Source organism: Oncorhynchus tshawytscha, linkage group LG33 (genome assembly GCF_018296145.1).
Source record: "Oncorhynchus tshawytscha isolate Ot180627B linkage group LG33, Otsh_v2.0, whole genome shotgun sequence".
NCBI classification, from domain to species: Eukaryota; Metazoa; Chordata; class Actinopteri; order Salmoniformes; family Salmonidae; genus Oncorhynchus; species Oncorhynchus tshawytscha.
Window position 1 is genome coordinate 36475509 of NC_056461.1, and position 24557 is coordinate 36500065.

A 24557-nucleotide genomic window follows, 5' to 3' on the forward strand; every position below is an offset into this window, starting at 1 on the left:
TATATCAGAATTGGGCTGCATGTGTATGCAACCCTAGAGTTATACTTGTGTCCAACACTAGTGACCAACAACAACAATCAACCAAATTCATTGAAACATATTGGATGGTGACAAGCATTAGAACAACAGAAGCAGACAGTTATTGGTTAAAACAGAACTGCACTCCTCCCATCTGTAAAAGTATATTTTTAATCCACTTACTACTCACACTCACAGTCTGCTTTTGATTTAACATTCAGTGACTCCCTGGACATAGTGCTTGGCACACTGTTTTGTTTTCAACACATTATTTCCATTCAGAAAGAGCAATGCTGTAATGACACAGTAACAATAAAAAAACCGAATAAATCAATTTCATGAAAAGGACTCCTGATCAACAACGACAATTGCATCTCAAGACGATCTTCAATAAACCTTTATTCAGAATCAACATTGGATCTTTGTTTCCTAGCCTTACACTGTACATTCAGTGTTGGGGAAGCTACTCTGAAAATATAGTTTACCAAGCTACCAATGCCTTCACAGTGGAAGAAGTTAAACAACACCAAAGCTACCCTTAGGAAAGATACAGTTTACATAACTAAAGTTAATTTGAAAGAGTAGTTCATTATATGCAAACTACTTTGTGATAAATTATCATATCTAAATATGAAATGTAATAGACTACAAATTGCAAGAACAGATCACTCTGGAGTCAGATGTTGAAAGAATGTGTAATTTAGCCTATAAAAACAAAAACAGGTCTGATGGCAGGTCTGATGTTGAAAAAGAAAGTAAATTCTTGCCTGCTTCACTGTCACGCCCTGCATTGTTTCACCTGTCTTTGTGCTTGTCTCCACCCCGCTCCAGGTGTCGCCCATCTTCCCCATTATCCCCTGTGTACTTATACCTGTGTTTTCTGTTTGTCTGTTGCCAGTTCGTCTTGTTTGTCAAGCTTACCAGCGTTTGTCCTGTCAGCTCCTGTCTTTTCCCAGCCCCTCTTTTTCTCGCCCTCCTGGTTTTTGGCCCTTGCCTGTCCTGACCCTGAAACCACCCGCCTGACCACTCTGCCTGCCCCTGACCCTGAACCTGCCTGTCGTCCAGTACCTTTGCCCCATCTGGATTTCCGACCTCTGCCTGACCTGAGCCTGCCTGCCATCCTGTACCTTTGCCCCATCTGGATTTCCGACCTCTGCCTGACCTGAGCCTGCCTGCCATCCTGTACCTTTGCCCCATCTGGATTTCCGACCTCTGCCTGACCTGACCCTGCCTGCCGTCCTGTACCTTTGCCTCTGTTGCTGTAATATACATTGTTACATCGACACGGTCTGCATCTGTGTCTTACCTTATCCTGATACTTCACCCACATTTTATTTTATTTTAGCCAAAAAAGTAGTGTGTAGTTAGTTAGTTATACTGCTACATGGCAAAAAACGTAATGACCTACTGAAAACACTACCATGAATTGGATTTAGTTAAACTATCACCAACCTAAAATCTAGATAAATTACTAGTTGAACTACACTGAACAAAAATATAAGCCCAACATGTAAAGTGTTGGTCCCACGTTTGATGAGATTAAATAAAAGATCCCAGAAATGTTCCATGTGCACATAAAGCTTATTTCTCTCAAATGTTGTGCATACATTTGTTTACATCCCTGTTAGTGAGCATTTCTCCTTTGCTCCATCCACCTGACTGTTGTAGCATATCAACAGGGTTGGGTAGGTTACTTTCTAAATGTAATTACAGTTACAGTTACTAGTTACCTGTCGAAAATTGTAATCAGTAACATAACGTTTGGATTACCTAAACTCAGCAACTTAATTGTCACAAATCCCGCCGAAGATGGTTCCTCTTCCTGTTCGGGCGGCGCTCGGCGGTCGTCGTCGCCGGCCTACTAGCTGCCACCGATCCCCTTTTCTGTTTCAGTTAGTTTCGTCTGATTAGTTTCACCTGTTTCTTGTTTGGGTTTTGTTTTTGGGCTATTTAAACCCAGTAGGCCCGCCTGCTTTTGTGCAGTTGTGGGTTCCTTTTTCTGGACCGTTTCGTCCGGTTTGTTTGGACTTGGTATTTATGCGCCCTTGTGTTTGGCGTGACCGTTACTCTGTTCCTGGAATAAAGACCCACGTTTGACCTAACCCTGCGCCTGACTCCTGCGCCTGACTCCTCCACGCCTGACTCCTCCACCCACTACTCCTAGAAGCCGTGACACTAATCTGATTATATGCAGTTACTTTTAAATTACTTTCCCCTTAAGAGGCATTAGAAGAAGACAAAAATGTATGTTACCAATTGAACGACATCTATTGCAGGTTAAATCAATGTTAAAGTTTACATAGCTGGCCATATATGGATGTTACATTTGACTTTATGGGTTGGTTATGTAGTGTAACGGGTGTCGTCTGGAGATAGAGAGGAGGACCAAGGTGCAGCGTGGTAAGTGATCATGTCTTTTTAATAAACAAACTGAACACACAATAAACGATGTGAACAAAACGAAACAGTACCGTGTGGCCCAAACACTCACACGGAAACAAACACCCACAAATCAAAAGTGAAACCCAGGCTACCTAAGTATGATTCTCAATCAGGGACAACAATTGACAGCTGCCTCTGATTGAGATCCATACTAGGTCGAACTCAAAATCCAACATAGAAAAACAAACATAGACTGCCCACCCCAACTCACACCCTGACCATACTAAAACAAAGACAAAAACGAAGGAACTAAGGTCAGAACGTGACAGTACCCCCCCCAAAGGTGCGGTCTCCGGCCGCAAAACCTGAACCTGACTTCGCCACACTCCCGTGTGCCCCACCCCAAGAAATTTTTGGGGCTGCCTCTCGGGCTTCCTTGCCAGCCGTGTTCCCTCGAAGCGCTGGCTCCCATTACCTGCTGCCTCCGCTCTCCTGGCTGCCTCCACCTGTTCCCATGAGAGGCGACCCCTTCCAGCCAGGATCTCCTCCCATGTGTAGCAACCCTTGCCGTCCAAAACGTCCTCCCATGTCCAGGAGTCCTGAGATCACTGCTGCCCGTTACCACTCTGCTTGGTCCTTTTGTGGTGGGTGTTTCTGTATGTTCCTATTTGGAATTTTGCTTGTTATTTTGAGTAAACTCAGTTATGTTACTCAATACCTGTGTCCTGCGCCTGACTCCGCTATAACTCTGCACCCAATCGCTGACATGTAGGCGGCTTCTTCTAACCCATCACTTTCTACTACATATATTATTTACATTAATATATATCATTTATAAGTCCAAAAATGGATGTAGCAACTACAGATCGTCCCTTTAAGTCTATCAAAAGTTTGCGAGTTTGAGCATTAGGCGTATGGATGTATTTTTTTAATCATCATGAATTAGATTAGGCAATAAAAGCACCACTTTTATTCCATAGGCTGGGATCCGCACTATGCAGATGTTGCACGAGCGCATTTTTCACCGGTTTCAAAAACAATGATTGATAGGCAGCTTAAACTTCTTGAATTCAACCATTATTCGGTTCAAATACACATTTAGATTTGTGAACAGCAATCCTCAACAACCACAATCCGTAAGGCACAAATAGCTAAATGAGAGAGCAGCAGTGTGATTCACATCATTGCACTATGTAGATATCAATAATAAGTGATATCCGTATCGCCGTAGACTACACCACTGCTGTCATCCTCCAAGCGTTTATTCAAGTTGGATCATCTTTGGATGCCGACAGCAGTAGCACCATTGGAAGACATAGCTTGGACTGTAGCCTTCAAAAGCCTATTCCTGCCCTTTCCCATGATCTATCAAACACATTTGGTGTGTCATCATACTGGTCTCTGACTTGTGGTCAGACTCGTTCAGGTGGAACCACCTTAAACTTGCACAGTTTTTCAATGCTGAGTTGAATGTCATTTAGAAAACAGAGAAGTGTCAAAGATTTTTTCACACAAACATCCTTTTGGAATTTAAAAGTAATCCTCAAAGTAATAATCTAGTTTTTCAAAAGTATCTGTAATCTGATTACAATATTTTAGCTGGTAACGTAGCAGATTACAGTTACTGGTTTTTGTAATCCCTTACATGTAATCCCTTACAACACTGCATATCAAGAAGCTGAATAAACAGCATGATCATTACACAGGTACCTGTGCTAGGGACAATAATAACCACTCTAAAATGTGCACACAACACACAAGACCACAGAGTTTTGAGGGAGCGTGCAATTGGAATGCTGACTGCAGGAATGTCCACCAGAGCAGTTGCCAGAGAATTTAAATAATCATTTCTCTACCATAAGTCGCCTCCAACGTTGTTTTAGAGAATTTGGCATTACAGTGCATCCAACCGGCCTCACAACCGCAGACCACGTGTATGGCGTAGTGTGGGCGAGCACTTGTCGTGCCATTCATCCGACGCCATCACCTCATGTTTCAGCATGATAATGCACGATACCATGTCTCAAGGATCTGTACACAATTCCTGGAAGCTGAAAACATCCTAGTTCTTCCATGACCTGCAGACTCACCAGACATGTCACCCATTGAGCATGTTTTAGATGCTCTGGATCAACGTGTATGACAGCGTGTTCCAGTTCCCGCCAATATCCAGCAACTTCGCACAGACATTGAAGAAGAGTGGGACAACATTACACAGGCCACAGTCAACAGCCTGATCAACTCTATGTGAAGGAGATGTGTAACGCTGCATGAGGCAAATGGTCGTTTTCTGATCCACAAACCCCTACCTTTTTTCTTAAGCTATCTGTGACCAACAGAAACATATCTGTATTCCCAGTCATGTGAAATGCATAGATCAGGGCCTAATTTATTTATTTCAGTTGACTGATTTCCTTATATGAAACTGTAACAGTAAAAGCTTTGAAATTGTTGCATGCTGAGTTTATATTTTTGTTCAATATACACTGTATCTGTAGTTCACTTCTCCCCAACACGGTGTACATTATACATGCAATCGCTAAAATTAGGGGAGTCAATTTTTACTTGAGAGTTGTGTTGAATCAATGAATAGTGTCTCCAATTCACAGAGGGGGAGACCAGATGGATTTCATGATTAATCTTTTAACAGGACAGACGAAATGGAAGTGGGCAGTTTCCCCTTGATCTCATAACTTAAAAAAAGGATTTGTTTCTGTTTCCTCAGCCCAGTGATGAGGGAGGTGCATCTGCTCAGACCCAGCAGTTCCATGTCTATTTAAGTCGTGGCAGCGCAAACGATTGATGAATAGATAACAATGCAATGATAGGATCAAAAATTCAGTGTCTCTTTTTGTTCTCATTTCCAAATAAACAAACTAATCAAGCACTCCAAAAGCAGTAAGAAGACACAGCCAGTATCTCATCCCTGTCACAAATCCATTTTAGGGAGCGTTATCAACTAACACCCGTCAAGATAGTCGAAACCCTTCACTGGCCACCATTTTGTGGTATTATTGCTGAGGATTGTTTCACTGCGAAAAGTGTTCAATAAAAAACATTATTATTGCTCCACAAACTCTTAACTCCTTCAATATATGGCCGTCCCTCTATCTTTCCCAACATAAATAGATTTTCCAGTTCTTTTATCATTACTCATTCTCATGGTTGCTGGGTCACTTGTGGCAGCATTGCCTGTTCACTGGACTGTCATTCAGCCAGGTTAGATAAACTCTGACCAGCTGTTCAGCCTCTCTTCCCTTGGTCAGGATTCCCTGAAGTACTACACTGCTGCCTGCCTGCCCTCCGACTCTCCTCTCCCTGCTTCTCTCCTACCTCTCATACTCCCCTCCAGGAACTAGGTAGAGTACCAACTTAAATAGAGGGATGTCCAGCCCCCCCACAACATCTGTTTGGAGTGAGAGGAGGCTGGTTTCAGATGCGTGTCTGATGCATTTCATTATGAATCCTGCCTTGACAGATACATATGGTGGCAAACCATCTAGGGGCAGAAACAGCAGCACATTGTAATTAGTCTTCCATAGTGTCCTTTATCTCTCGCTTTCCACCCAAAGACATTTGAAAGAATACCGTGGTGTACAGTCGTGGCCAAAAGTTTTGAGAATGACACAAATATTAATTTTCACAAAGTTTGCTGCTTCAGTGTCTTCAGATATTTTTGTCAGATGTTACTCCGGGATGCTAAGAAAAATCCATATCTCAGACTGGCCAATAAAAACAAAATATTAAGATGGGCAAAAGAACACAGACACTGGACAGAGGAACTATGCCTAGAAGGTCAGCATCCCGTAGTCGCCTCTTCAATGTTGATGTTGCGACTGGTGTTTTGCAGGTACTATTTAATGAAGCTGCCAGTTGAGGACTTGTGATGTGTCTGTTTCTCAAACTAGACACTCTAATGTACTTGTGCTCTTGCTCAGTTGTGCACTGGGGCCTCCCACTCATCTTTCTATTCTGCTTACAGACAGTTTGTGGTGTTCTGTGACGGGTGTAGTACACCGTGTTGTACGACATCTTCAGTTTCTTGGCAATGGAATAGAGGCATGGAATAGCCTTCCTTTCTCAGAACAAGAATAGACTGATTCGTTTCAGAAGAAAGTTCTTTGTTTCTGGCCATTTTGAGCCTGTAATCAAACCCACAAATGCTGATGCTCCAGATACTCAACTAATCTAAAGAAGGCCAGTTTTATTGCTTCTTTAAGCAGGACAAAGGTTTTCAGCTGTGCTAACATAATTGCAAAAGGGTTTTCTAAGTGATCAATTAGCCTTTTAAAATGATAAACTTGGATCAGCCAACACAACGTGTCATTGGAACACGGGAGTGATGGTTGCTGATAATGGATCTCTGTACGCCTATGTAGATATTCCATTAAAAATCTGCCGTTTCCAGCTACAATAGTCATTTACAACATTAACAATGTCTACACTTTATTTCTGATCAATTTGATGTTATTTCAATGAACAAAAAATGTTGTATACTAGGCAGTGTCAGAGGAAGGCCCAAAAAATAGTCACAGACTCCAGTCACCCAAGTCATAGACTGTTCTCTCTGCTACCACACGGCAAGCGGTACCGGAGCGCCAAGTCTAGGTCCAAGAGGCTCCTTAACATTTTCTACCCCCAAGCCATAAGACTTCTGAACAATTAATCAAATTGCCACACTGACTATTTACCCCCCCCCCTTGTTTTTACACTGCTGCTACTCTCTGTTTAAAAAAAAAAATCTATGCATAGTAACTTTACATCTACCTACATGTACAAATGACCTCAACTAACCTGTACCCCTGTACATTGACTCGGCACCAGTACCCCCTCTATATAGCCTCGTTATTGTTATTTTATTGTTTATTTTATTTAGTACATTTTTTCTAAACTCTATTTCTTGAACTGCATTGTTAGTTAAGGGCTTGTAAGTTAGCATTTCATGGTAAGGTCTACACCTATTCTATTCGGCGCATGCGACAAATAAACATTTGATTTGTTTCACCTTGTCAGTCTAGGTCATGTAAAGAGCAGGTGTTTGTAATGTTTTCTACACTCAGTGTATTTGGCAGTGATAAACATGTTCTGTATCTCTAAAGATATCAGAGGTTTGACCCAGACAAGCTTTTAGTACCGATCAGGACTAAAAGTTCCTTTGCCGTGAACTTTGCATTCAGTTCTTTGTACAAATGTCCAGTGTCTAAGTGTTACTTACAATTCAGTCCCCTCAATTTGGAGGTAGACTGAAAGCACGGAAGTTTTTTTTGGTTCTTTTTTTAAGAAACTGAGTTTCCATTTATTCTCCATCACCCTTACAAAGCCAGTGGCAGAGCAAGAGCATGGTGTGTTTCACAAAAGATAGATCCCATCAAGTGAGGAGAAATGAAATTGGAGGACATGCAATGAGAATTGATGGCATTAATGTCAGGGTGGAGGTGTTTTATCAGGGCCATAGTGACATCAATACGCCTTTTTCTCATCGTCTCTCAGGTACAATGACTCTTGGCAGCACAATGACTATGGTAAAGCGTTTCACCCTCAGGGAAGGGGACAGTATTGGCAAATTGTGATTTGGATTTTGATTGCTGTTTTTGCTCAGTCACACAGGCTGTCACCTGAAAGCCAAAATCTAGATGAGATGCTAGTGGTCAAAGGAATATTTCACTTTTCTAATCATCTACAATATGGCCATTAGAGCCAATATTACAAGAGATAAATGTACTATTCCTTTGTGAATAATTTTGTACGTAGACACCCTATTAAAGAATGAGGTGTATTGGAGAGGCCTGGATTGGCTAACATCACGACTGAGGCTAATGGCAATTTATTGGCCCATGTACTTAAGAACATGTGCACGCATGCACACAGATGTGCACGAACACACACAGATGTGCACGAACACACACAGATGTGCACGAACACACAATCACACAGAAAATAGAGAAAGTGTGTGACAAGTAAAATAACAACAATGTAGTCTACCACTCCTTACCGCCGAGACAGGATTATACAACTGGATTACTTCTGGAGTTTGCTCTTTATATTACTGTAAAAACGACAGAAATTACAGTACAGAAACAGTTGGAACGAAGGCATCTGCACATAAATGGAGTGCAGGAGAGAACTGCATAGATGTTTCATCACCTCTGGCTATTTTCATTCCACTATCAGCAATGTTCACCTTGAGAGAGGAATTTAAACGCATCAGCGATTCCTGGAAACAGGTATGTGCCTCTGGTGTTGCAGGTGTCTGTTGATGAAAGGCAGTGACAAGTCAGTAATGAGCATTGCACAATAATTCAAAGTAATGGAAAAATACTCATAGTTTCCACAACATACAACCTAATGCAAACTGTATTTTTTTATGTATGATGAGTGAAGGTTGGAGTATAAATGTTTTTATGCTATTGCAGTGACAGAGGCTGAAACACAACCAACGAGTAGTATTCTTATCTGTGCCAAACAGACCTTTGAGTATCTGAGGCGTTTTGTGATTTCCTCCAATACACAGAGAGACAAGCAGCTGACTCAGCAGAGAGATCACAGAGGAATACATTGACACGTCACCCTAACACCTCTGAGTCTCTCTCTATAGAGTCATACATTATGTTTATGGGAACTTACCATGGTCTAGATTTGATCCCCCATGTACACTTCTGTATCTATAACTACAATCAGTGTGGATATGAGGTATATGAAGTATTTGAAGATATACTGATATTATTCATGAATATATCTTGTTGTTGATATTACTGATATTATTCATGAAAGGAGTGTGTATCTGACATGTCCTGCTTACTAGTTATGAAACCACTCACAGAATGCATTAGTCTTATTTAGGGAGAGCAAATTGAATGCAAGCAATGCTGGCACTCTAAAAGACACATTCATTTCATGAACTTCTTTTTTTGCTGCTGCTATGCTTTTGAAGTTCATTTCACACTCTTTATAATGAAGTGTACAACCTTATTAGACTATTTATGTGGTAATTCACATAACTATAAAATTACCACTTGCTAACAACCACCCCTGTGGTTCTGGGGATCATTACCGTCTTGTCTGTTGCTCCTACGTTGTCTTGGAGACTAGTAAGACAGAACAGCAATAAAGGAATTTCCCTTTTTGCAACCTTATCAAATGGCTGTATCCTGTATTCCCACTGCATATCCAGCCGCCTCATTGCTGAGCAGCTCATGCTGGGGTGCTGAAAAGCAGATTGACTGCTGAGCTGTTTTTTTTAGTTGTCAACATCAATCCTGCCGGGCTGGACAGAGACATCTGTCACTCACACAGCTCCTGTATCTGCCATGAAGAGACAACATGTTAAATGAATAAGAATAAGATTGGGGGATAGAGTCTAAATCATTTTCTTCTAAGGGAAATTGGATGGAGATGGAGGTTTGTGAGTTGGGGTGGGGGTGTTAAATCTTTCCCTTCTCTTACCAATTTCCTAGAATCCTCTTTGACATACAGTTCCTACAATAGAAATGAGACTGCCATCCTTGCAAGTGCGGTAGAATCAATCACTGGTGACAGGGACTATAAGCTTGCAGCTGGTGACACAACATGATGTTCTCTTTCTGGGAATGTGAGTGTACCATTTCACCTCCACTAGTCAGACTCCTCTCTCCCCGCCCACTGGAACTAATTAACAGGAAGTAGAAGGTGAGAGGGTGTGAGGGGTCCGTCCTGAACAATGTGTATAAACCCTGGATGATTGACAGGGGGCTCTATATTGAAGCCACTGCATAGCCATTTTAGCACTCCTCCACCACAATAAAAAAGATTTTCAACCCTATAGAAAAGCATTTGTTAATGTGTACATTACTTTTTAGCAAGTATATTCTATTACAGACACCTTAATGCAGACTTTTACATTATATTTTATGAACTGAACATACAAAAAAATGTAATACTAATATATATACAGTACAAGTCAAACGTTTGGACACACCTACTCATGTTTTTCTTTATTTTGACTATTTTCTAAATTGTAGAATAAAATTGAAGACATCAAAACTATGAAATAAAACATATTGAATCATGTAGTAAAAAGTGTTCAACAAATCAAAATATATTTTACATTTGAGATTCTTCAAAGTAGCCACCCTTTGCCTTGATGACAGCTTTGCACATTCTTGGCATTCTCTCAACCAGCTTCATGAGGTAGTCACCTGGAATGCTTTTCCAACAGTCTTGAAGGAGTTCCCACATATGCTGGGCACTTGTTGGCTGCTTTTCCTTCACTCTGCGGTCCAAATCATCCCAACCATGTCAACTGGGTTGAGGTCGGGTGATTGTGGAGGCCAGGTAATCTGACACAGCAATTCCTCACTCTCCTTCAAATAGCCCTTTCACAGCCTGTGTGTTTGGGTCATTGTCCTGTTGAAAAATAAATGATAGTCCCACTAAGCGCAAACCAGATGGGATGGCGTATCGCTGCAGAATGCTGTGATAGCCATGTTGATTATGTACGCCTTGAATTCTAAATAAATCACAGACTGTGTCACCAGCAAAGCACCCCCACACAATCATACATCCTCCTCCATGCTTTACGGTGGGAACATGTGGAGATCATCCGTTCACGTATAATTTTTATAGAGTACTGTTACTGTCCCCACTACAACAAATAAATACTTAAATACATGTAAATTTGTCCTTGAAACAATGAATTGAAATACTGTAGATTTCCATGAATTCCTATGACGGACTGCTCCTTCTGAGGAGTACCAATATGGCAGCCGGCGGCTTCAAAGCCTCTCACATGGCATTCGTAATCTAGGGTTTATATACATCATTGGTCCTACAGCGTAATGAGGAAGGAGTTGCAGCTGGTTGGAGGTATGCACAAGTGGGTGGTGAAATGGACTCTCCATCATTATTTGATCAGGCTTATTATACCAAGGCCCCCGATGACAGTGTTAGTCATTCTCTGACCATACAAATCTCATTCTAATACAGTCATGGCAAATATACAGTTACAGGTAAATTGTATAATCTCAAACGTTGGATACGTTTTTTTTCCATGTTAGATTTTTCCATGTTAGATTAGTGATGAAAATAGTGACATTTATGCTGTTCTACTTTATAATCTATATAATCTAATCTATAACCTATTTAGGAAATCATACAGGAAGTCCCTGGGGAACACCAACAACATAGGAATTCAAATCAGATTTTTAGATCCTCTGAATGCTAGAACCTCTATTCACAACACTTAGATGAGAACATGGGGGTATGATATGAAAAATGGCCCAGTGGCCATGTCGTGACTGCACCATTTACACTAACACTGGGAGACTCTCCCTCCCTCAGGGCCCACAGTACAGAGAGAGAAACTCCTAGTCTCAGCCACCAGCAACAGGATGCTATAATCTTTACTGGCAATACCAGCAGCTGGCAGTCGTTTTGTAACTCCATTTTAGCAGAGCTTTGTGTGTCATTGAGGGCGACTGAGTGGAAGTTGACAAAGTTTGCAGTGATTCTATTACATACACAATTGGACTTCCTGGCTATAGTGGTATTTGGAAATGCAATTTGAACATGTACAGATTTCTTCCAGAAAGGCAAGCAGGAGAAAGGGAACAGTGGTTTACAAATATGAGAGAAAAATAAACAAGTGTACGAATAAACAAAAAGTATAGTGAATAGTTAGAGATTGGGAGAGAGGGAGGGAAGGGGAGGGAGAGAGAGAGAGAGAGAGAATAGACAATAAAACAAACAAAATATGTACCAATAATTTTTCTGTGGATATAAAAAACAAAATTCCACACTATGAGGTCAAAATGACACTCTGAAATTGTGAAAATTAGGATAATGCTCTTTTTGTGTAAGAGCTGTGTGAGAATGGCAGGAATTCCAGCCTTGTCAGGTGGGATGGAGTTTTTGGCCCAGACCATGACATCACAATCTGATCTGAATATTCTGACCAATGACCAGTTATCTTTTATTTGCATATGTATCCTCCTACTTTGTAGGAGTAAGTGGGGTAGGCTCTAGAGTCTAGATTATCCTATCCACCAATCAGGTAAGTGTATGTTAATAGATTTAAATTTGTATTGACATGCCTGTCTTGTTTTTGCACGCATTGTACAAAATAATAAAATGCAATACGACAGGATCTTTCTAAACGTTGTTCTTTATTAGCTTGCTATAACTGGCATGTTCACATGTCTCCTGCCATGATCAACTGAAGATGACCTCATGACCTGGGAAGTCTTAACCAATCGTAGCGCAGTATGACATGACGATAGAATGCATCCAATTACAATTCAGTATGTTTACATATATGAATATTACATCACCCTTCTTTAAAAATAAAATAAAAATGTTATACATATTCTAAGTGTTTCTTTTGAATTCATGCTCTGTAGTTTGAACTCAAGGTAAGTAACCATTTATACTGCCTACTACACCAACTGAATCAACATAACAGACTCTGAAACAATGATTCAGCATATTGTTACTTTTGGAACAAAGGATTATAAGCAACTCAGCTTTTCACTGTAGCAATGACATCTCAACATATCAAACAAATACATTACCAAAGCATTTCAAGTTAACTTTTCAATAACAAGTTTACAGTCTGGAATTATTTTAGGGCAGCGATCTGCCTACACCCTTTGACATTTCACAGGTCTAGGACAGCTCTGAGCTTGACCTCTCTTCCTGACCATGTGTGATATGACGCTGAGCATGCTTCTGTGTCAGTCAACAGTTGTGGTGTTCCAGCTAAGTATGGTGTATGTTGTGTCGTGTGTGTGTTTAGTCCATCACGCTCTCTTTCAGGGGAACAGTTCATCTCATCAGTGTATTGTTCTTTTGTATTCAGTAGGTGATGACGATTGCGGCGGTACACCGCTCCTTCTGCGGTGCGGACGTGATATGAATGTTCAGTGTCAGCTGGTTGGAAGACGACTGCTGGCTTCCAGAGGCCATGCTCAGGATTCTAACTGACTCTCCGTTGTTCAGTGGTGGCAGTGGTCTAGCTGACTTGCCGTAGTATCGCTTTGGTGTTGTTGTCTCTGTGCACATTTTTGCATGCATTTCCTTGTAGCTGACGACCTCAGGTTGCAGCTGCTGGTTGGTGCTGGGAAGGTTTGAGTGAAATCCGCAGCTCATCAACAGCTGGGCTGGTGATTTGAAGTCGTCAACTGGAGTGTTGCGGTATTCAAGGAGACTGAGGTAGGGGTCTACCTTGTCTGCTTTTGCTTTGTACATGAGTGATTTAGCAATCTGCACAGATTTTTCAGCAAGGCCATTACTTTGAGGGTAATGTGGGCTTGTGGTGACAAGTGTGAACTCCCATGCTTTTGTGAGGGATTCAACTCATTTGATTTGTAACAGGGGCCATTGTCAGATATTAAAATCTCTACAATGCCATGCCTGGTGAAGGCTGCTTTCAGCTTGTGTATCACAGCTGCAGATGTGGTGCTGTGAAGCTTGTCGAGTTCGAAGTATCTGCTGTAGTAATCCACTGTTATGATGTAGTCCTGGTTGTTCCAGGTGAACAGATCGGTTTCCACGACCTGCCAGGGTCGGTCTGGGAAACAGTGAGGTATCATTGGCTCTTTGGTGTTCGAGGGGCGTCATTCAAGACAGGTGGGGCATTTACCAACAATGTCCTCTATTTGTTTGCATATTCCAGGCCAAAACAAAAATGTCCAGTGCTCTCCCGTGCACTTTTCCATGTCCATGTGTCCAGCATGGATCTTTGTCAAAATCTATTATTTGAAACTGGTAGGAATGATGATTTTCTCTCCTTTGAAAAATATTCATTTGATCTGAAATAGTTCATCACGATGGTTCCAGAACTCTCAGACGCTCGGAGGGCATTGTCTCCTCTCCTTAGGACATTCATCCTGTATGACTTTCTTCTGGTTTCTGGAAAGCAATGTTGTGTTGCTTGTTCCAGAGGAACTCACTGGACTGCTTTAGCAGCTGACACAGGGGGGCATTAGCATTGGAAAAGCTAGGTGCGAACTTGGCTAGGTAGTTGACCATACCAAGCACTGTTTCCAGCTCTGCGCAATTCCTTGGTGGCTCCATTTCCTTTATGACTGAGATCTTCCGCGGATCTGGCTTGATTCCATTCGCTGTGAGAAGATGTCCAAAGTCGCAAACCTCTGTAGTGCAGACGGTGCTCTTCTCAGGGTTGAGCCGGACTCTCTTGTGGGACCTTTGCAGCATCGCGCGGAGGTTTCTGTCGTGTTCCTCTTTAGTTCGACCATAGACAAGGATGTCGTCCACAATTGCCACAACTCTGTACACCTTGTTGATCTTTTGCTGAAACTCATCTAGGGCTGAGATAAGAAGGCAGGCTACGAAACCTGTAGCGTCCAAACGGTGTGTTGAACATTGTGAGCTTAGATGACTCTTCTGTGAGCTTGATAGCCCAGTAGCCTGATCTGGCGTCCATGTCACGGAAGTACCATGCAACCGCTAGCTTGTGTGTGATGTCATCTAGCATCGGTAAGGGGCAATTGGGGCGTTTGATAGCCTTGTTTAAGTCTCTTGGGTCGAGACAAACTCTGAGCTTGCCTGTACGTGGTTTCTCCACCACCACTAACGCGTTTACCCAATCTGTTGGTTCTGTAACCTTGGTGACAATGTCAGATTGTTCCATGCTTTCCAACTCTTTCTTCAGACGGGCATGGAGAGCAAGGGGAATCTTTCTCGGTGGGTAAACCACAGGGATTGCGTCTGGGTCAAGGTGAATGGTACATTCTTCTGGGAATAATCCTATTCCTGTAAAAACATCAGCAAACTCCTCCAGTACATTTTCTGTCTCGACTGGTGCTGTCACTGATAAAACTAGCTTGATGAGGTCCATGTCTAAACATGCTTTAAGACCAAGCACTGCAGGTGCTCTAATGTCAACAACATGAAAGTCCAACATCATGTCACTTTCCTTGTATTTGCATTTGAAAGTGCATGTGCCTTTTACTGGGAGCTGTTCACCACCATAACCAGTCAGTCTGTGCGTGGTGGGCTGTAGCTCACACTCAGATGTCAAGCTGTGGTACTTATTCAGAGGAATAATGTTTACTTGTGCACCAGTGTCTAGTTTGAACTTTAGCTCTGTGCCTTGTGTTCCTATCTCAATGTCAGCAAAGGCTTGCTCTGACATCTGACTTTTCTGTGTCACTGAATCAATATACAGTTCATCAGCATTTGACTCTTGATTGACATTTCAACTTCACTCACTGTGTGTACTGTTTTTTCACGGTAAGCTCTGCACACGTTTGCAGTGATTCCATTTTCCACATTTAGTACACTGTTTGCCTTCGGCTGGGCAATTTACCTGTTCGCCATGCACTTTGTATCCACAATATCCACATATTTCGGGGTGTTTTGAGTCTGTGTCACTCTGTTTTGGAGTTCTGTCTCTCCGTTCTGAAGCGCGCTCTCTGGGCACCAGAGGTGTGCTTTGATGTCTGTCTGATTGCTGCACTGCTTGATCACGTGATGTGCAAGTACTGCCGCCCAAAATGAACCTGAGCTAACTCGTGAGATATGGCTATGTCGATAGCTTTGTCCAGCGTTAGCTCAGATCCAACATTCAAAGGTTTCTCTCTCACCCGCAGTGAGTGTATTCCAAATACAATATGGTCCCTGACCATCTTATCCTTGTTTGCATAATCAGTCTTTCACAAGCAGACACAGCTCAGTCACAAACTGTTCAAACGTTTCGCTAGCTCCCTGTACTTTCTCATGGAATTTGTACCTGGCGAAAATCGTATTGGTCTTTGGCACAACATATGCTTCTAAATGATCGTAGTATGTTTTCAGTACCTTTGATTCAGCCTCGTAAGTGTCCATGTGTAGTAAATATCTCTCCCTTTTTCACCGATCCAGAGGAGCAAGTAGCTGCATTGTCCCTCTTCTCCTCTGTCCTTCAGAGGACCCGTGAACATTAGCTCCACATGCTGTTTGTACTTACGCCAAGCATCGGGTAAGTTTGTAGACTCCCAGTCCATTCGAAGTGAAGGAAGTCCAGCAAAATCCATCTATAGTCCTTTTATTCTGACACCTTTTCTTGTTTTTGCACGCATTGTACAAAATAATAAAAAACAATACGACAGGATCTTTCTAAACATAGTTCTTTATTAGCTTGCAATAACTGGCATGTTCACATGTCTCCTGCCATGATCAACTGAAGATGACCTCACGACCTGGGTGGTCTTAACCAATCATAGCGCAGTATGATACGACGATAGAATGCATCCAATTACAATTCAGTATGTTTACACATATGAATATTACAACACCCACACGGCCGACCCCGTGCCAGGATAAAGTGACCAAGGGGGCAGTTGAAATCAGCAGGGGGGCAAAACAGTATGGGGTTCTTGCATTGGAATTATATTGAATTCTGGTTATTTGATCACACTATACCACAATAAATCTAAAGTTCACTATTCCAGACTCCGAGATCATTGAGTGCTTTTGAAATCTGTAGCCAATCTCTGCTGCACTGTATCAGCACAATGGACAGCTCCCTACATCTAGTCCGTTTTGGTAATGAATATAGGCTACAAGATAGATAGGGCAATTCACCTATTACAAACAGCCTATGTGAATGCAGCCGTACACACAGCTGTGTACAGCTGCAAAATAATGCAAACTAAATGCTGAAAGTAGTAGCCTAGTTATTCATGCATGCAAACAAATATACTGAATAGCAGTTTGGCTTAGAATACGGACATAACTGTGAATGTGAACCGAACAAAACAGCGGTACCAATTAGTAGGCCTAATAAATTAAAGATCAGATCGATAAAGGCATGGCACAATCTATATTTAAGCTAGGTACATTAACAGTAAACAAATGTAGTAAACAAAAGGCAAATGCGGATTCAAATAACCAAAACATAGCCTGCAGCCTGCTACAGTGACATGCAGCCATGCACAGCTGTCTTGCCAAATAAATAGGCCTATAGGCCTGCTTCAGTAACACGTTGTGATATGGCACAATACACTTCTGTGAATAAAATTTGACCCACGTAATCAATTAAGCAATGCTAGCCTACCATAAACACATTTCCAATATGTACAGTTCCATTTTAAAACATAACAACCAATAGGCTGCCAAGAAAACCATAATATAATGCATTGGAATTATATTGAATTGTGCTTAAATCACAACAATCATAAATGTTCCAATGTTTAGAAGTTGCTTTATGAGTTGCTTAGATGATGCTTTATCAGCATCATGGACAGCACCCTACACATTAAAGCAAGATTTTTTTATAAAAACCAACCAGCTAGTTTGTTTCTTACCTTTTCCAAAGAGTTGGAGCTTCCTTAATGCTCTGTGGAACTTACTGAATAATCAATCATTCCACTTTCCCCGAAATCTTCTTGTAAGATTTTTCTTTCCACAGTGCAGTGCATTTCACAAGCTCCTTGCTTCATGCGTGCCTAGCGAATCCTTCGCTTCTATCAATAGCATGCTTCCAGTTAGAATACCCAGCTTGGGTGAAGGCCTTGTCTGTGTTAGCACTGGACCCAACACAGAACTTTCCACATGGGAACTAAAATGCAGCATCTGCAGTAACTGAGTATTCCAGCCACTCTCTTCCTATAAACTGGTTGCTATTAAATAAAAATCGTATAGAAAAAAATGTGGCTAGGGTAGGATTCTAGGCTAACCTAGGCTGGCTCCTCTCTTCCAAGAGTCAGGAATAGTCGGAGGTGGAGGGGTCTGTGGAGCTATTATCCTGGTGGCGCTTGTGGAAGAGTGAGTAGGCTCTGCACGCTGAGCTAGCTGGAGCTCGACAGCATCATTGCTGCTAGGCTTGGCGGCGGCCTTGGAGGTTCTCATTTTGGCTTTGTTTGGGCACTTCTGATATCCATCATGCTAGTGTCAGATAATCTGGGTCGAGCTAGCTAAATAGGATAAGCTAATAACACTAACCCTTTTTACAGCTAGCTAAGAAGCTATCTAAACTCCGTAGTGGTGGGGCGTGAGGCAGAGTTGAGTCACAATGAAGCAGCTTCAATGGTAAACTTGAACCCTCCCTTATAAATCAAAACAAATATTACAGGCGGAGGCCTATCCCATTACTCACTTAGTCTAGCACAGATGAGAAGCGTTTTTTCCCACTTTTTATGGAAACTAAAAGTGGCTTTCCATAGCCCCACCCAGTGGCTTTCCATAGCCCCACCCAGTGGCTTTCCATAGCCCCACCCAGTGGCTTTCCATAGCCCCACCCAGTGGCTTTCCATAGCCCCCTACACATATCTTGGCGCGCCCTGTCTATTGTACTGACACAGCGCAGCGTAGATACAGATTTGCTTTGCTCCAACCTGTCACTCAATAGGGACACAAAACTAAAACTGAGGGGGCTTAATTTTGAACTGAGGGGCTAAGCCCCCTTTAGCCCGCTCGTGGAACCGGGCCCGCCATACGATCAGACTGAGATTTTCAAAGGCAAAAGGAGCCTGTGGGAATAAATGATAAAAAATATACTTTGAATCATTTTTATCAAATAAACACACACAGTGATTTATTAGACATTCAGTGATTATTTAAAAATACAATTAAAAAGACTGCATGAGGGCTTTAAGGTGGGATGCTGTTGTTGCTAAGATACTACATGGAGACGGTGTCCTCCTTACATCACACATTAACATAATGGCTTCAGTGAGTATGTCACTCTGCAGTTCGTCGCCCAAGACACAAGTACCCCCCCCCCCATCCCCCCAAAATAGTGTATGTGGATGATATTTGTTGGTCTGATGTGATTAACAAGGAGCATCCAGAAGCTGCACTTGATTAATTTATTTTTAAAAATGGATAAAAACGCACCTTTTAAGAAACTGACTGTTAGAACTCTTAAGGCTCCATGGATTGATGAGGAATTGAAAAACGGTATGGTTGAAAGAGATGGGGCAAAAGGAGTGGCTAATAAGTCTGAATGCACATCTGACTGGCTGACACTGCACATTGAGAAATTATGTGACTAAACTCAACAAAAAGAAGACAAAACTGTATTATGAAGACAATATCAAGTACTTTAAATAAAATAATGGGCAGAAAGACAAATTCAACTCCATCTTTCATCGAATCAGATGGCTTATTCATCACAAAACCATTTGATGTTGCGGATTATTTCAATGATTACTTCATTTGGGGCGGCAGGTATCCTAGTGGTTAGAGCGTTTAGCCAGTAACCAAAAGATTGCTGAATGGAATCCCTGAATTGACAAGGTAAAAATCTGTCGTTCTGACCCTGAACAAGGCAGTTAACCCACTGTTCCCCGGTAGGCTGTCATTGCAAATAAGAATTTGTTCTTAACTGACTTGCCTAGTTAAATAAAGGTTAAAAAAAATGGTTAAAGTGGGCAAACTTAGGCAGGAAATGCCAACAGTGAGCCGTCATACTCATGTATAAAAAAAAGCATTGCAAGTTTGAATTAAGTAAAGTTATTGTGGGAGGTGGAAAAGTATTGTTATCGATCAATAATGACAAACCTCCTGGCATTGACAACTTAGATGGAAAGCTACTGAGGACGGTAGCTGACTCTATAGCCACTCCTATCTGTAATATCTTTAATCTGAGCCTAGAGGAAAGTCTTTGTCCTCAGGCCTGGAGGGAAGCCAAAGTCATTTCGCTACCCAGGAGTGGTAAATCAGCTTTAACTGGTTCTAACAGCAGACCTATCAGCTTGCTGCCAGCTCTTAGCAAACTGTTGAAAAAATGGTGTTTGACCAAATACAATGCTACTTCTCTGTAAACAAATTAACAACAGACGTTCAGCATGCTTATAGGGAAGGGCACTCAACATGTACTTCACTGGCACAAATTACTGATGATTGGTTGAAAGACACATAATAAGATGATTGTGGGAGTTGTACTGTTAGATTTTAGTGCAGCCTTTGATGTTATTGACCATAACATTATTATGGTTATTGAGAAAACGTACACTATCGTTCAAGAGTTTGGGGTCACTTAGAAATGTCCTTGTTTTTGAAAGAATAGCACATTATTTGTCCATTACAATAACATCAAATTAATCAGAAATACAGTGTAGACATTGTTAGTGTTGAAAATGACTATTGGACCTGGAAACATATCTACATAGGCGTACAGAGGCCCATTATCAGCAACCATCACTCCCGTGTTCCAATGGCACATTGTGTTAGCTGATCCAAGTTTATCATTTTAAAATGCTAATTGATCTTTAGAAAACCCTTTGTAATTATGCTAGCACAGCTGAAAACTGTTGTCATGATTAAAGAAGCAATAAAACTGGCCTTCTTTAGACTAGTTGAGTATCTGGAGCATCAGCATTTGTGGGTTCGATTACAGAAACAAAGAACTTTCTTCTGAAACGAATCAGTCTATTCTTGTTCTGAGAAATTAAGGCTATTCCATGCGAGAAATTGCCAAGAAACTGAAGATCTCATACAACGCTGTGTACTACTCCCTTCACAGAACAGCGCAAACTGGCTCTAACCAGAATACAAAGATGAGTGGGGGGCCCCGATGCACAACTGTGCAAGAGGACAAGTACATTAGAGTGTCTAGTTTGAGAAACAAACACCTCACATGTCCTCAACTGGCAGCTTCATTAAATAGTACCCTCAAAACACTAGTCTCAACGTCAACAGTGAAGAGATGAGTCCGGGATGCTGCCCTTCTAAGCAGAGTTGCAAAGAAAAAGCCATATCTCAGACTGGCCAATAAAAAGAAAGGATTAAGATGGGAAAAAGACCACAGACACTGGACAGAGGAACTCTGCCTAGAAGGCTAGCATCCTGGAGTCGCCTCTTCACTGTTGTTGTTGAGACTGGTGTTTTGCAGGTCCTTTTTAATGAAGCTGCCAGTTGAGGACTTGTGAGGCGTCTGTTTCTCAAACTAGACACTCTAACGTACTTGTCCTCTTGCTCATGAGAGATCCTTGATGAAAACCAGCTGCCAGTAAGGGTCATTTAAATGAGAGATCCTTGATGAAAACCCGGCTGCCAGTAAGGGTCATTTAAATGCGAGATCCTTGATGAAAACCAGCTGCCAGTAAGGGTCATTTAAATGAGAGATCCTTGATGAAAACCAGCTGCCAGTAAGGGTCATTTAAATGAGAGATCCTTGATGAAAACCCGGCTGCCAGTAAGGGTCATTTAAATGAGAGATCCTTGATGAAAACCCGGCTGCCAGTAAGGGTCATTTAAATGAGAGATCCTTGATGAAAACCGGCTGCCAGTAAGGGTCATTTAAATGAGAGATCCTTGATGAAAACCGGCTGCCAGTAAGGGTCATTTAAATGAGAGATCCTTGATGAAAACCAGCTGCCAGTAAGGGTCATTTAAATGAGAGATCCTTGATGAAAACCAGCTGCCAGCAAGGGTCATTTAAATGAGAGATCCTTGATGAAAACCAGCTGCCAGTAAGGGTCATTTAAATGCATCATAAGGCAGAAACCGCACTGGCCCAACTCTAAATACATGGGTCTGGAATGAATGTTATGAGCCTACTGTTGAGCTAGTAAGTGTTAGATAAACCCAACCAGTATCAAGCTCACCAAATAATTTAATCTACATGACATATGCAGTTATTTGCGTTGCCATTTCAAAAATATTTTGTTATATTGTCTACTGTCACATATACTGTAACCAGTCAAGATCATTGGCCATTCTTCGCTGCAAAACATTTACAACAATAGTTGTCACTTTTCTTTGTTATATTTCTATAGGCTAAATGACTCACACTTTAGATTAAGGACTTTTGTGTTTCTCATCCTGACAAACACCCAATGTGAACAGACACGGAACTTTAACACTCGTCTCACATTAAGTTAAATATCAATAAAATCCTCCCCTGACTTGATGTTTCTGGGCCATCATCTTTCACCGGAGTCGAGATGTAACTTCAGGTCATTTGTGCCCTAAATCCAGGAGAGGCTACCCATCCGGCAAAAACTCATTTGGGCAGAATCACTTTTACCTTCCCAGCGTAATAGCCTTGCCAAGAGAGGTGAGTGAGAGATGTTATTATCATTAGAAATGGCACAATTAAACTAAACCATGTGGAAATGGAGCCTTGAGGGATACAGGAACCTCACTGCTTTATGGAGAGGTATGAGCAGGTGTAATGCGTAAGGTTATGCCAGGTTGGTATTTTTCTTTACGTCTGTCTTATCAACCTGTATTGAATGTCTCCAATGGCCTATGTTACAGGTAGACTCCTTAGTTGTTCCTACATCCATTTTAGGACTAATACATTTATTAAATATACCCATTGATTCTTGAAAATAATATTTTATAAATGCCTCATTAGCTTAGTTCAACTGTCGTACCCCATCAGAACCCAAAATATAAGCTTGTTTCCAATGTTTTGCAGGGTTGAGGAGTAACTATTAAATTAAATCAGTTACATGTAAACTGATTACAACATTTTTTAATAGACTTAAAAAGCTGCAAATGATCAAGATATCACAGTGTCACCAACAAAAACATAAACAAAAGGCCTACACCAAATGCAGCACATGGCATACATTTTTCACCCGTAAAATAGCACTTTTCAGTAGTGCTCTTTTCAGCATGCCATTCCATGAGAGCAGCATTTATTTTTCAACTCGAAGCAATGAGCCCAATTAGTCCTCCATGACATCAAAATAATCATAAACAACAGAATAGGCTTATAAGTCCTTAGTTTTTAGGTCATGCTCAGGTAAAACAATTTGGCTAATCTATATTTCCATATTTCCCAGTCCTATTTTTGAAGATCAAGAGGTATTAAATTAATTGGAATGACTGGAAATCTGACAGGTTTTGGTTTTTAATGTAATCATATTATTATCCGTATCAAATCAAATCAAATGAAATGTTATTTGTCACATGCGCCGAATACAACAAGTACAGACCTTACAGTGAAATGCTTATTTACAAGCCCTTAACCGACAATGCAGTTTTAAGAAAATACCTAAAAAAAAGTAAGAGATAAAAAAATAATAATAATAATAATTAAAGAGCAGCAGTAAAATAACAATAGGGGGCTATATACAGGGGGTACCGGTACAGATTCAACGTGCGGGGGAACCAGTGTCGAGGTAATTGAGGTAATATAGGAGAAACGAAGATGGCGTAGCAGTGCAGATGTGGTTTGTTGTCCTCTCGTTTACTTTTTGTATTTTTTGTCTTTTTTGTATATATTCCAATTATTTTTTCAATCTCTTTTTCCATTTTTAAATTAAATATACCTTCCGGTAACCAGCCTCACTCAATGTGACACGTATCTGTAATTTTGTTAGACCCTATAGCCAAAACTTTAATCAGAAGGTAGCCAGCTAATTAGCTGAGTAGCCAGTCTCGGACTGTTTTTCTCCCCTACAACGCCAGATTCCTGCTGTAAACCCTGGACCATTGATCATCACAGCTAGCTAGCTGCCACTGAGTGACCCAGCCCCGAAGCTAGTCCTGAGCCAGGCGCATGTCCCAGCTAGCAAACGGAATTACCACGACTACAATACCTCTTTCGCCATCTGGCCCGGTCCCTTCGTCGACACGGCACCCCGCAGTACCACCACGACCGTACCACCATGTAGCAACGACTACCCCGCGGCTTCCCTGTTCCATCTATTGCTGTACATTGGACCCTATAATCACTTGGCTACATAGCTGATGCCTGCTGGACTGTTCATTTTTCATGGTACTCCACTTTGTTTACCTTTGTTTATCTGTTGGCCCTAGCCCCGAACTCAGGCCCTGTATGTAGTTAACTGACCCTCTCTGCTCATTCATCGCCATTTTACCTATTGTTGTTGTCTTAGCTGATTAGCTGTTGTTGTCTTACCCGTTGTTGACTTAGCTAGCTCTCCCAATCAACACCTATGATTGCTTTATGCCTCGCTTTATGTCTCTCTCAAATGTCAATATGCCTTGTATACTGTTGTTTAGGATAATTATCATTGTTTTAGTTTACTGCGGAGCCCCTAGTCCCACTGCACATGCCTTAAATAACTCCTTTGTCCCACCTCCCACACATGTGGTGACCTCTTATCATCCCTCAGTGCCTGGGCATACCTCCACTGTACCCGCACCCCACCATACTCCTGTCTGCACTTTATGCCCTGAATCTATTCTACCACGCCCAACGCATCTGCTCTGTCCCCAACGCACTAGACGACCAGTTTTTCTAACCTTTAGCCGTACCC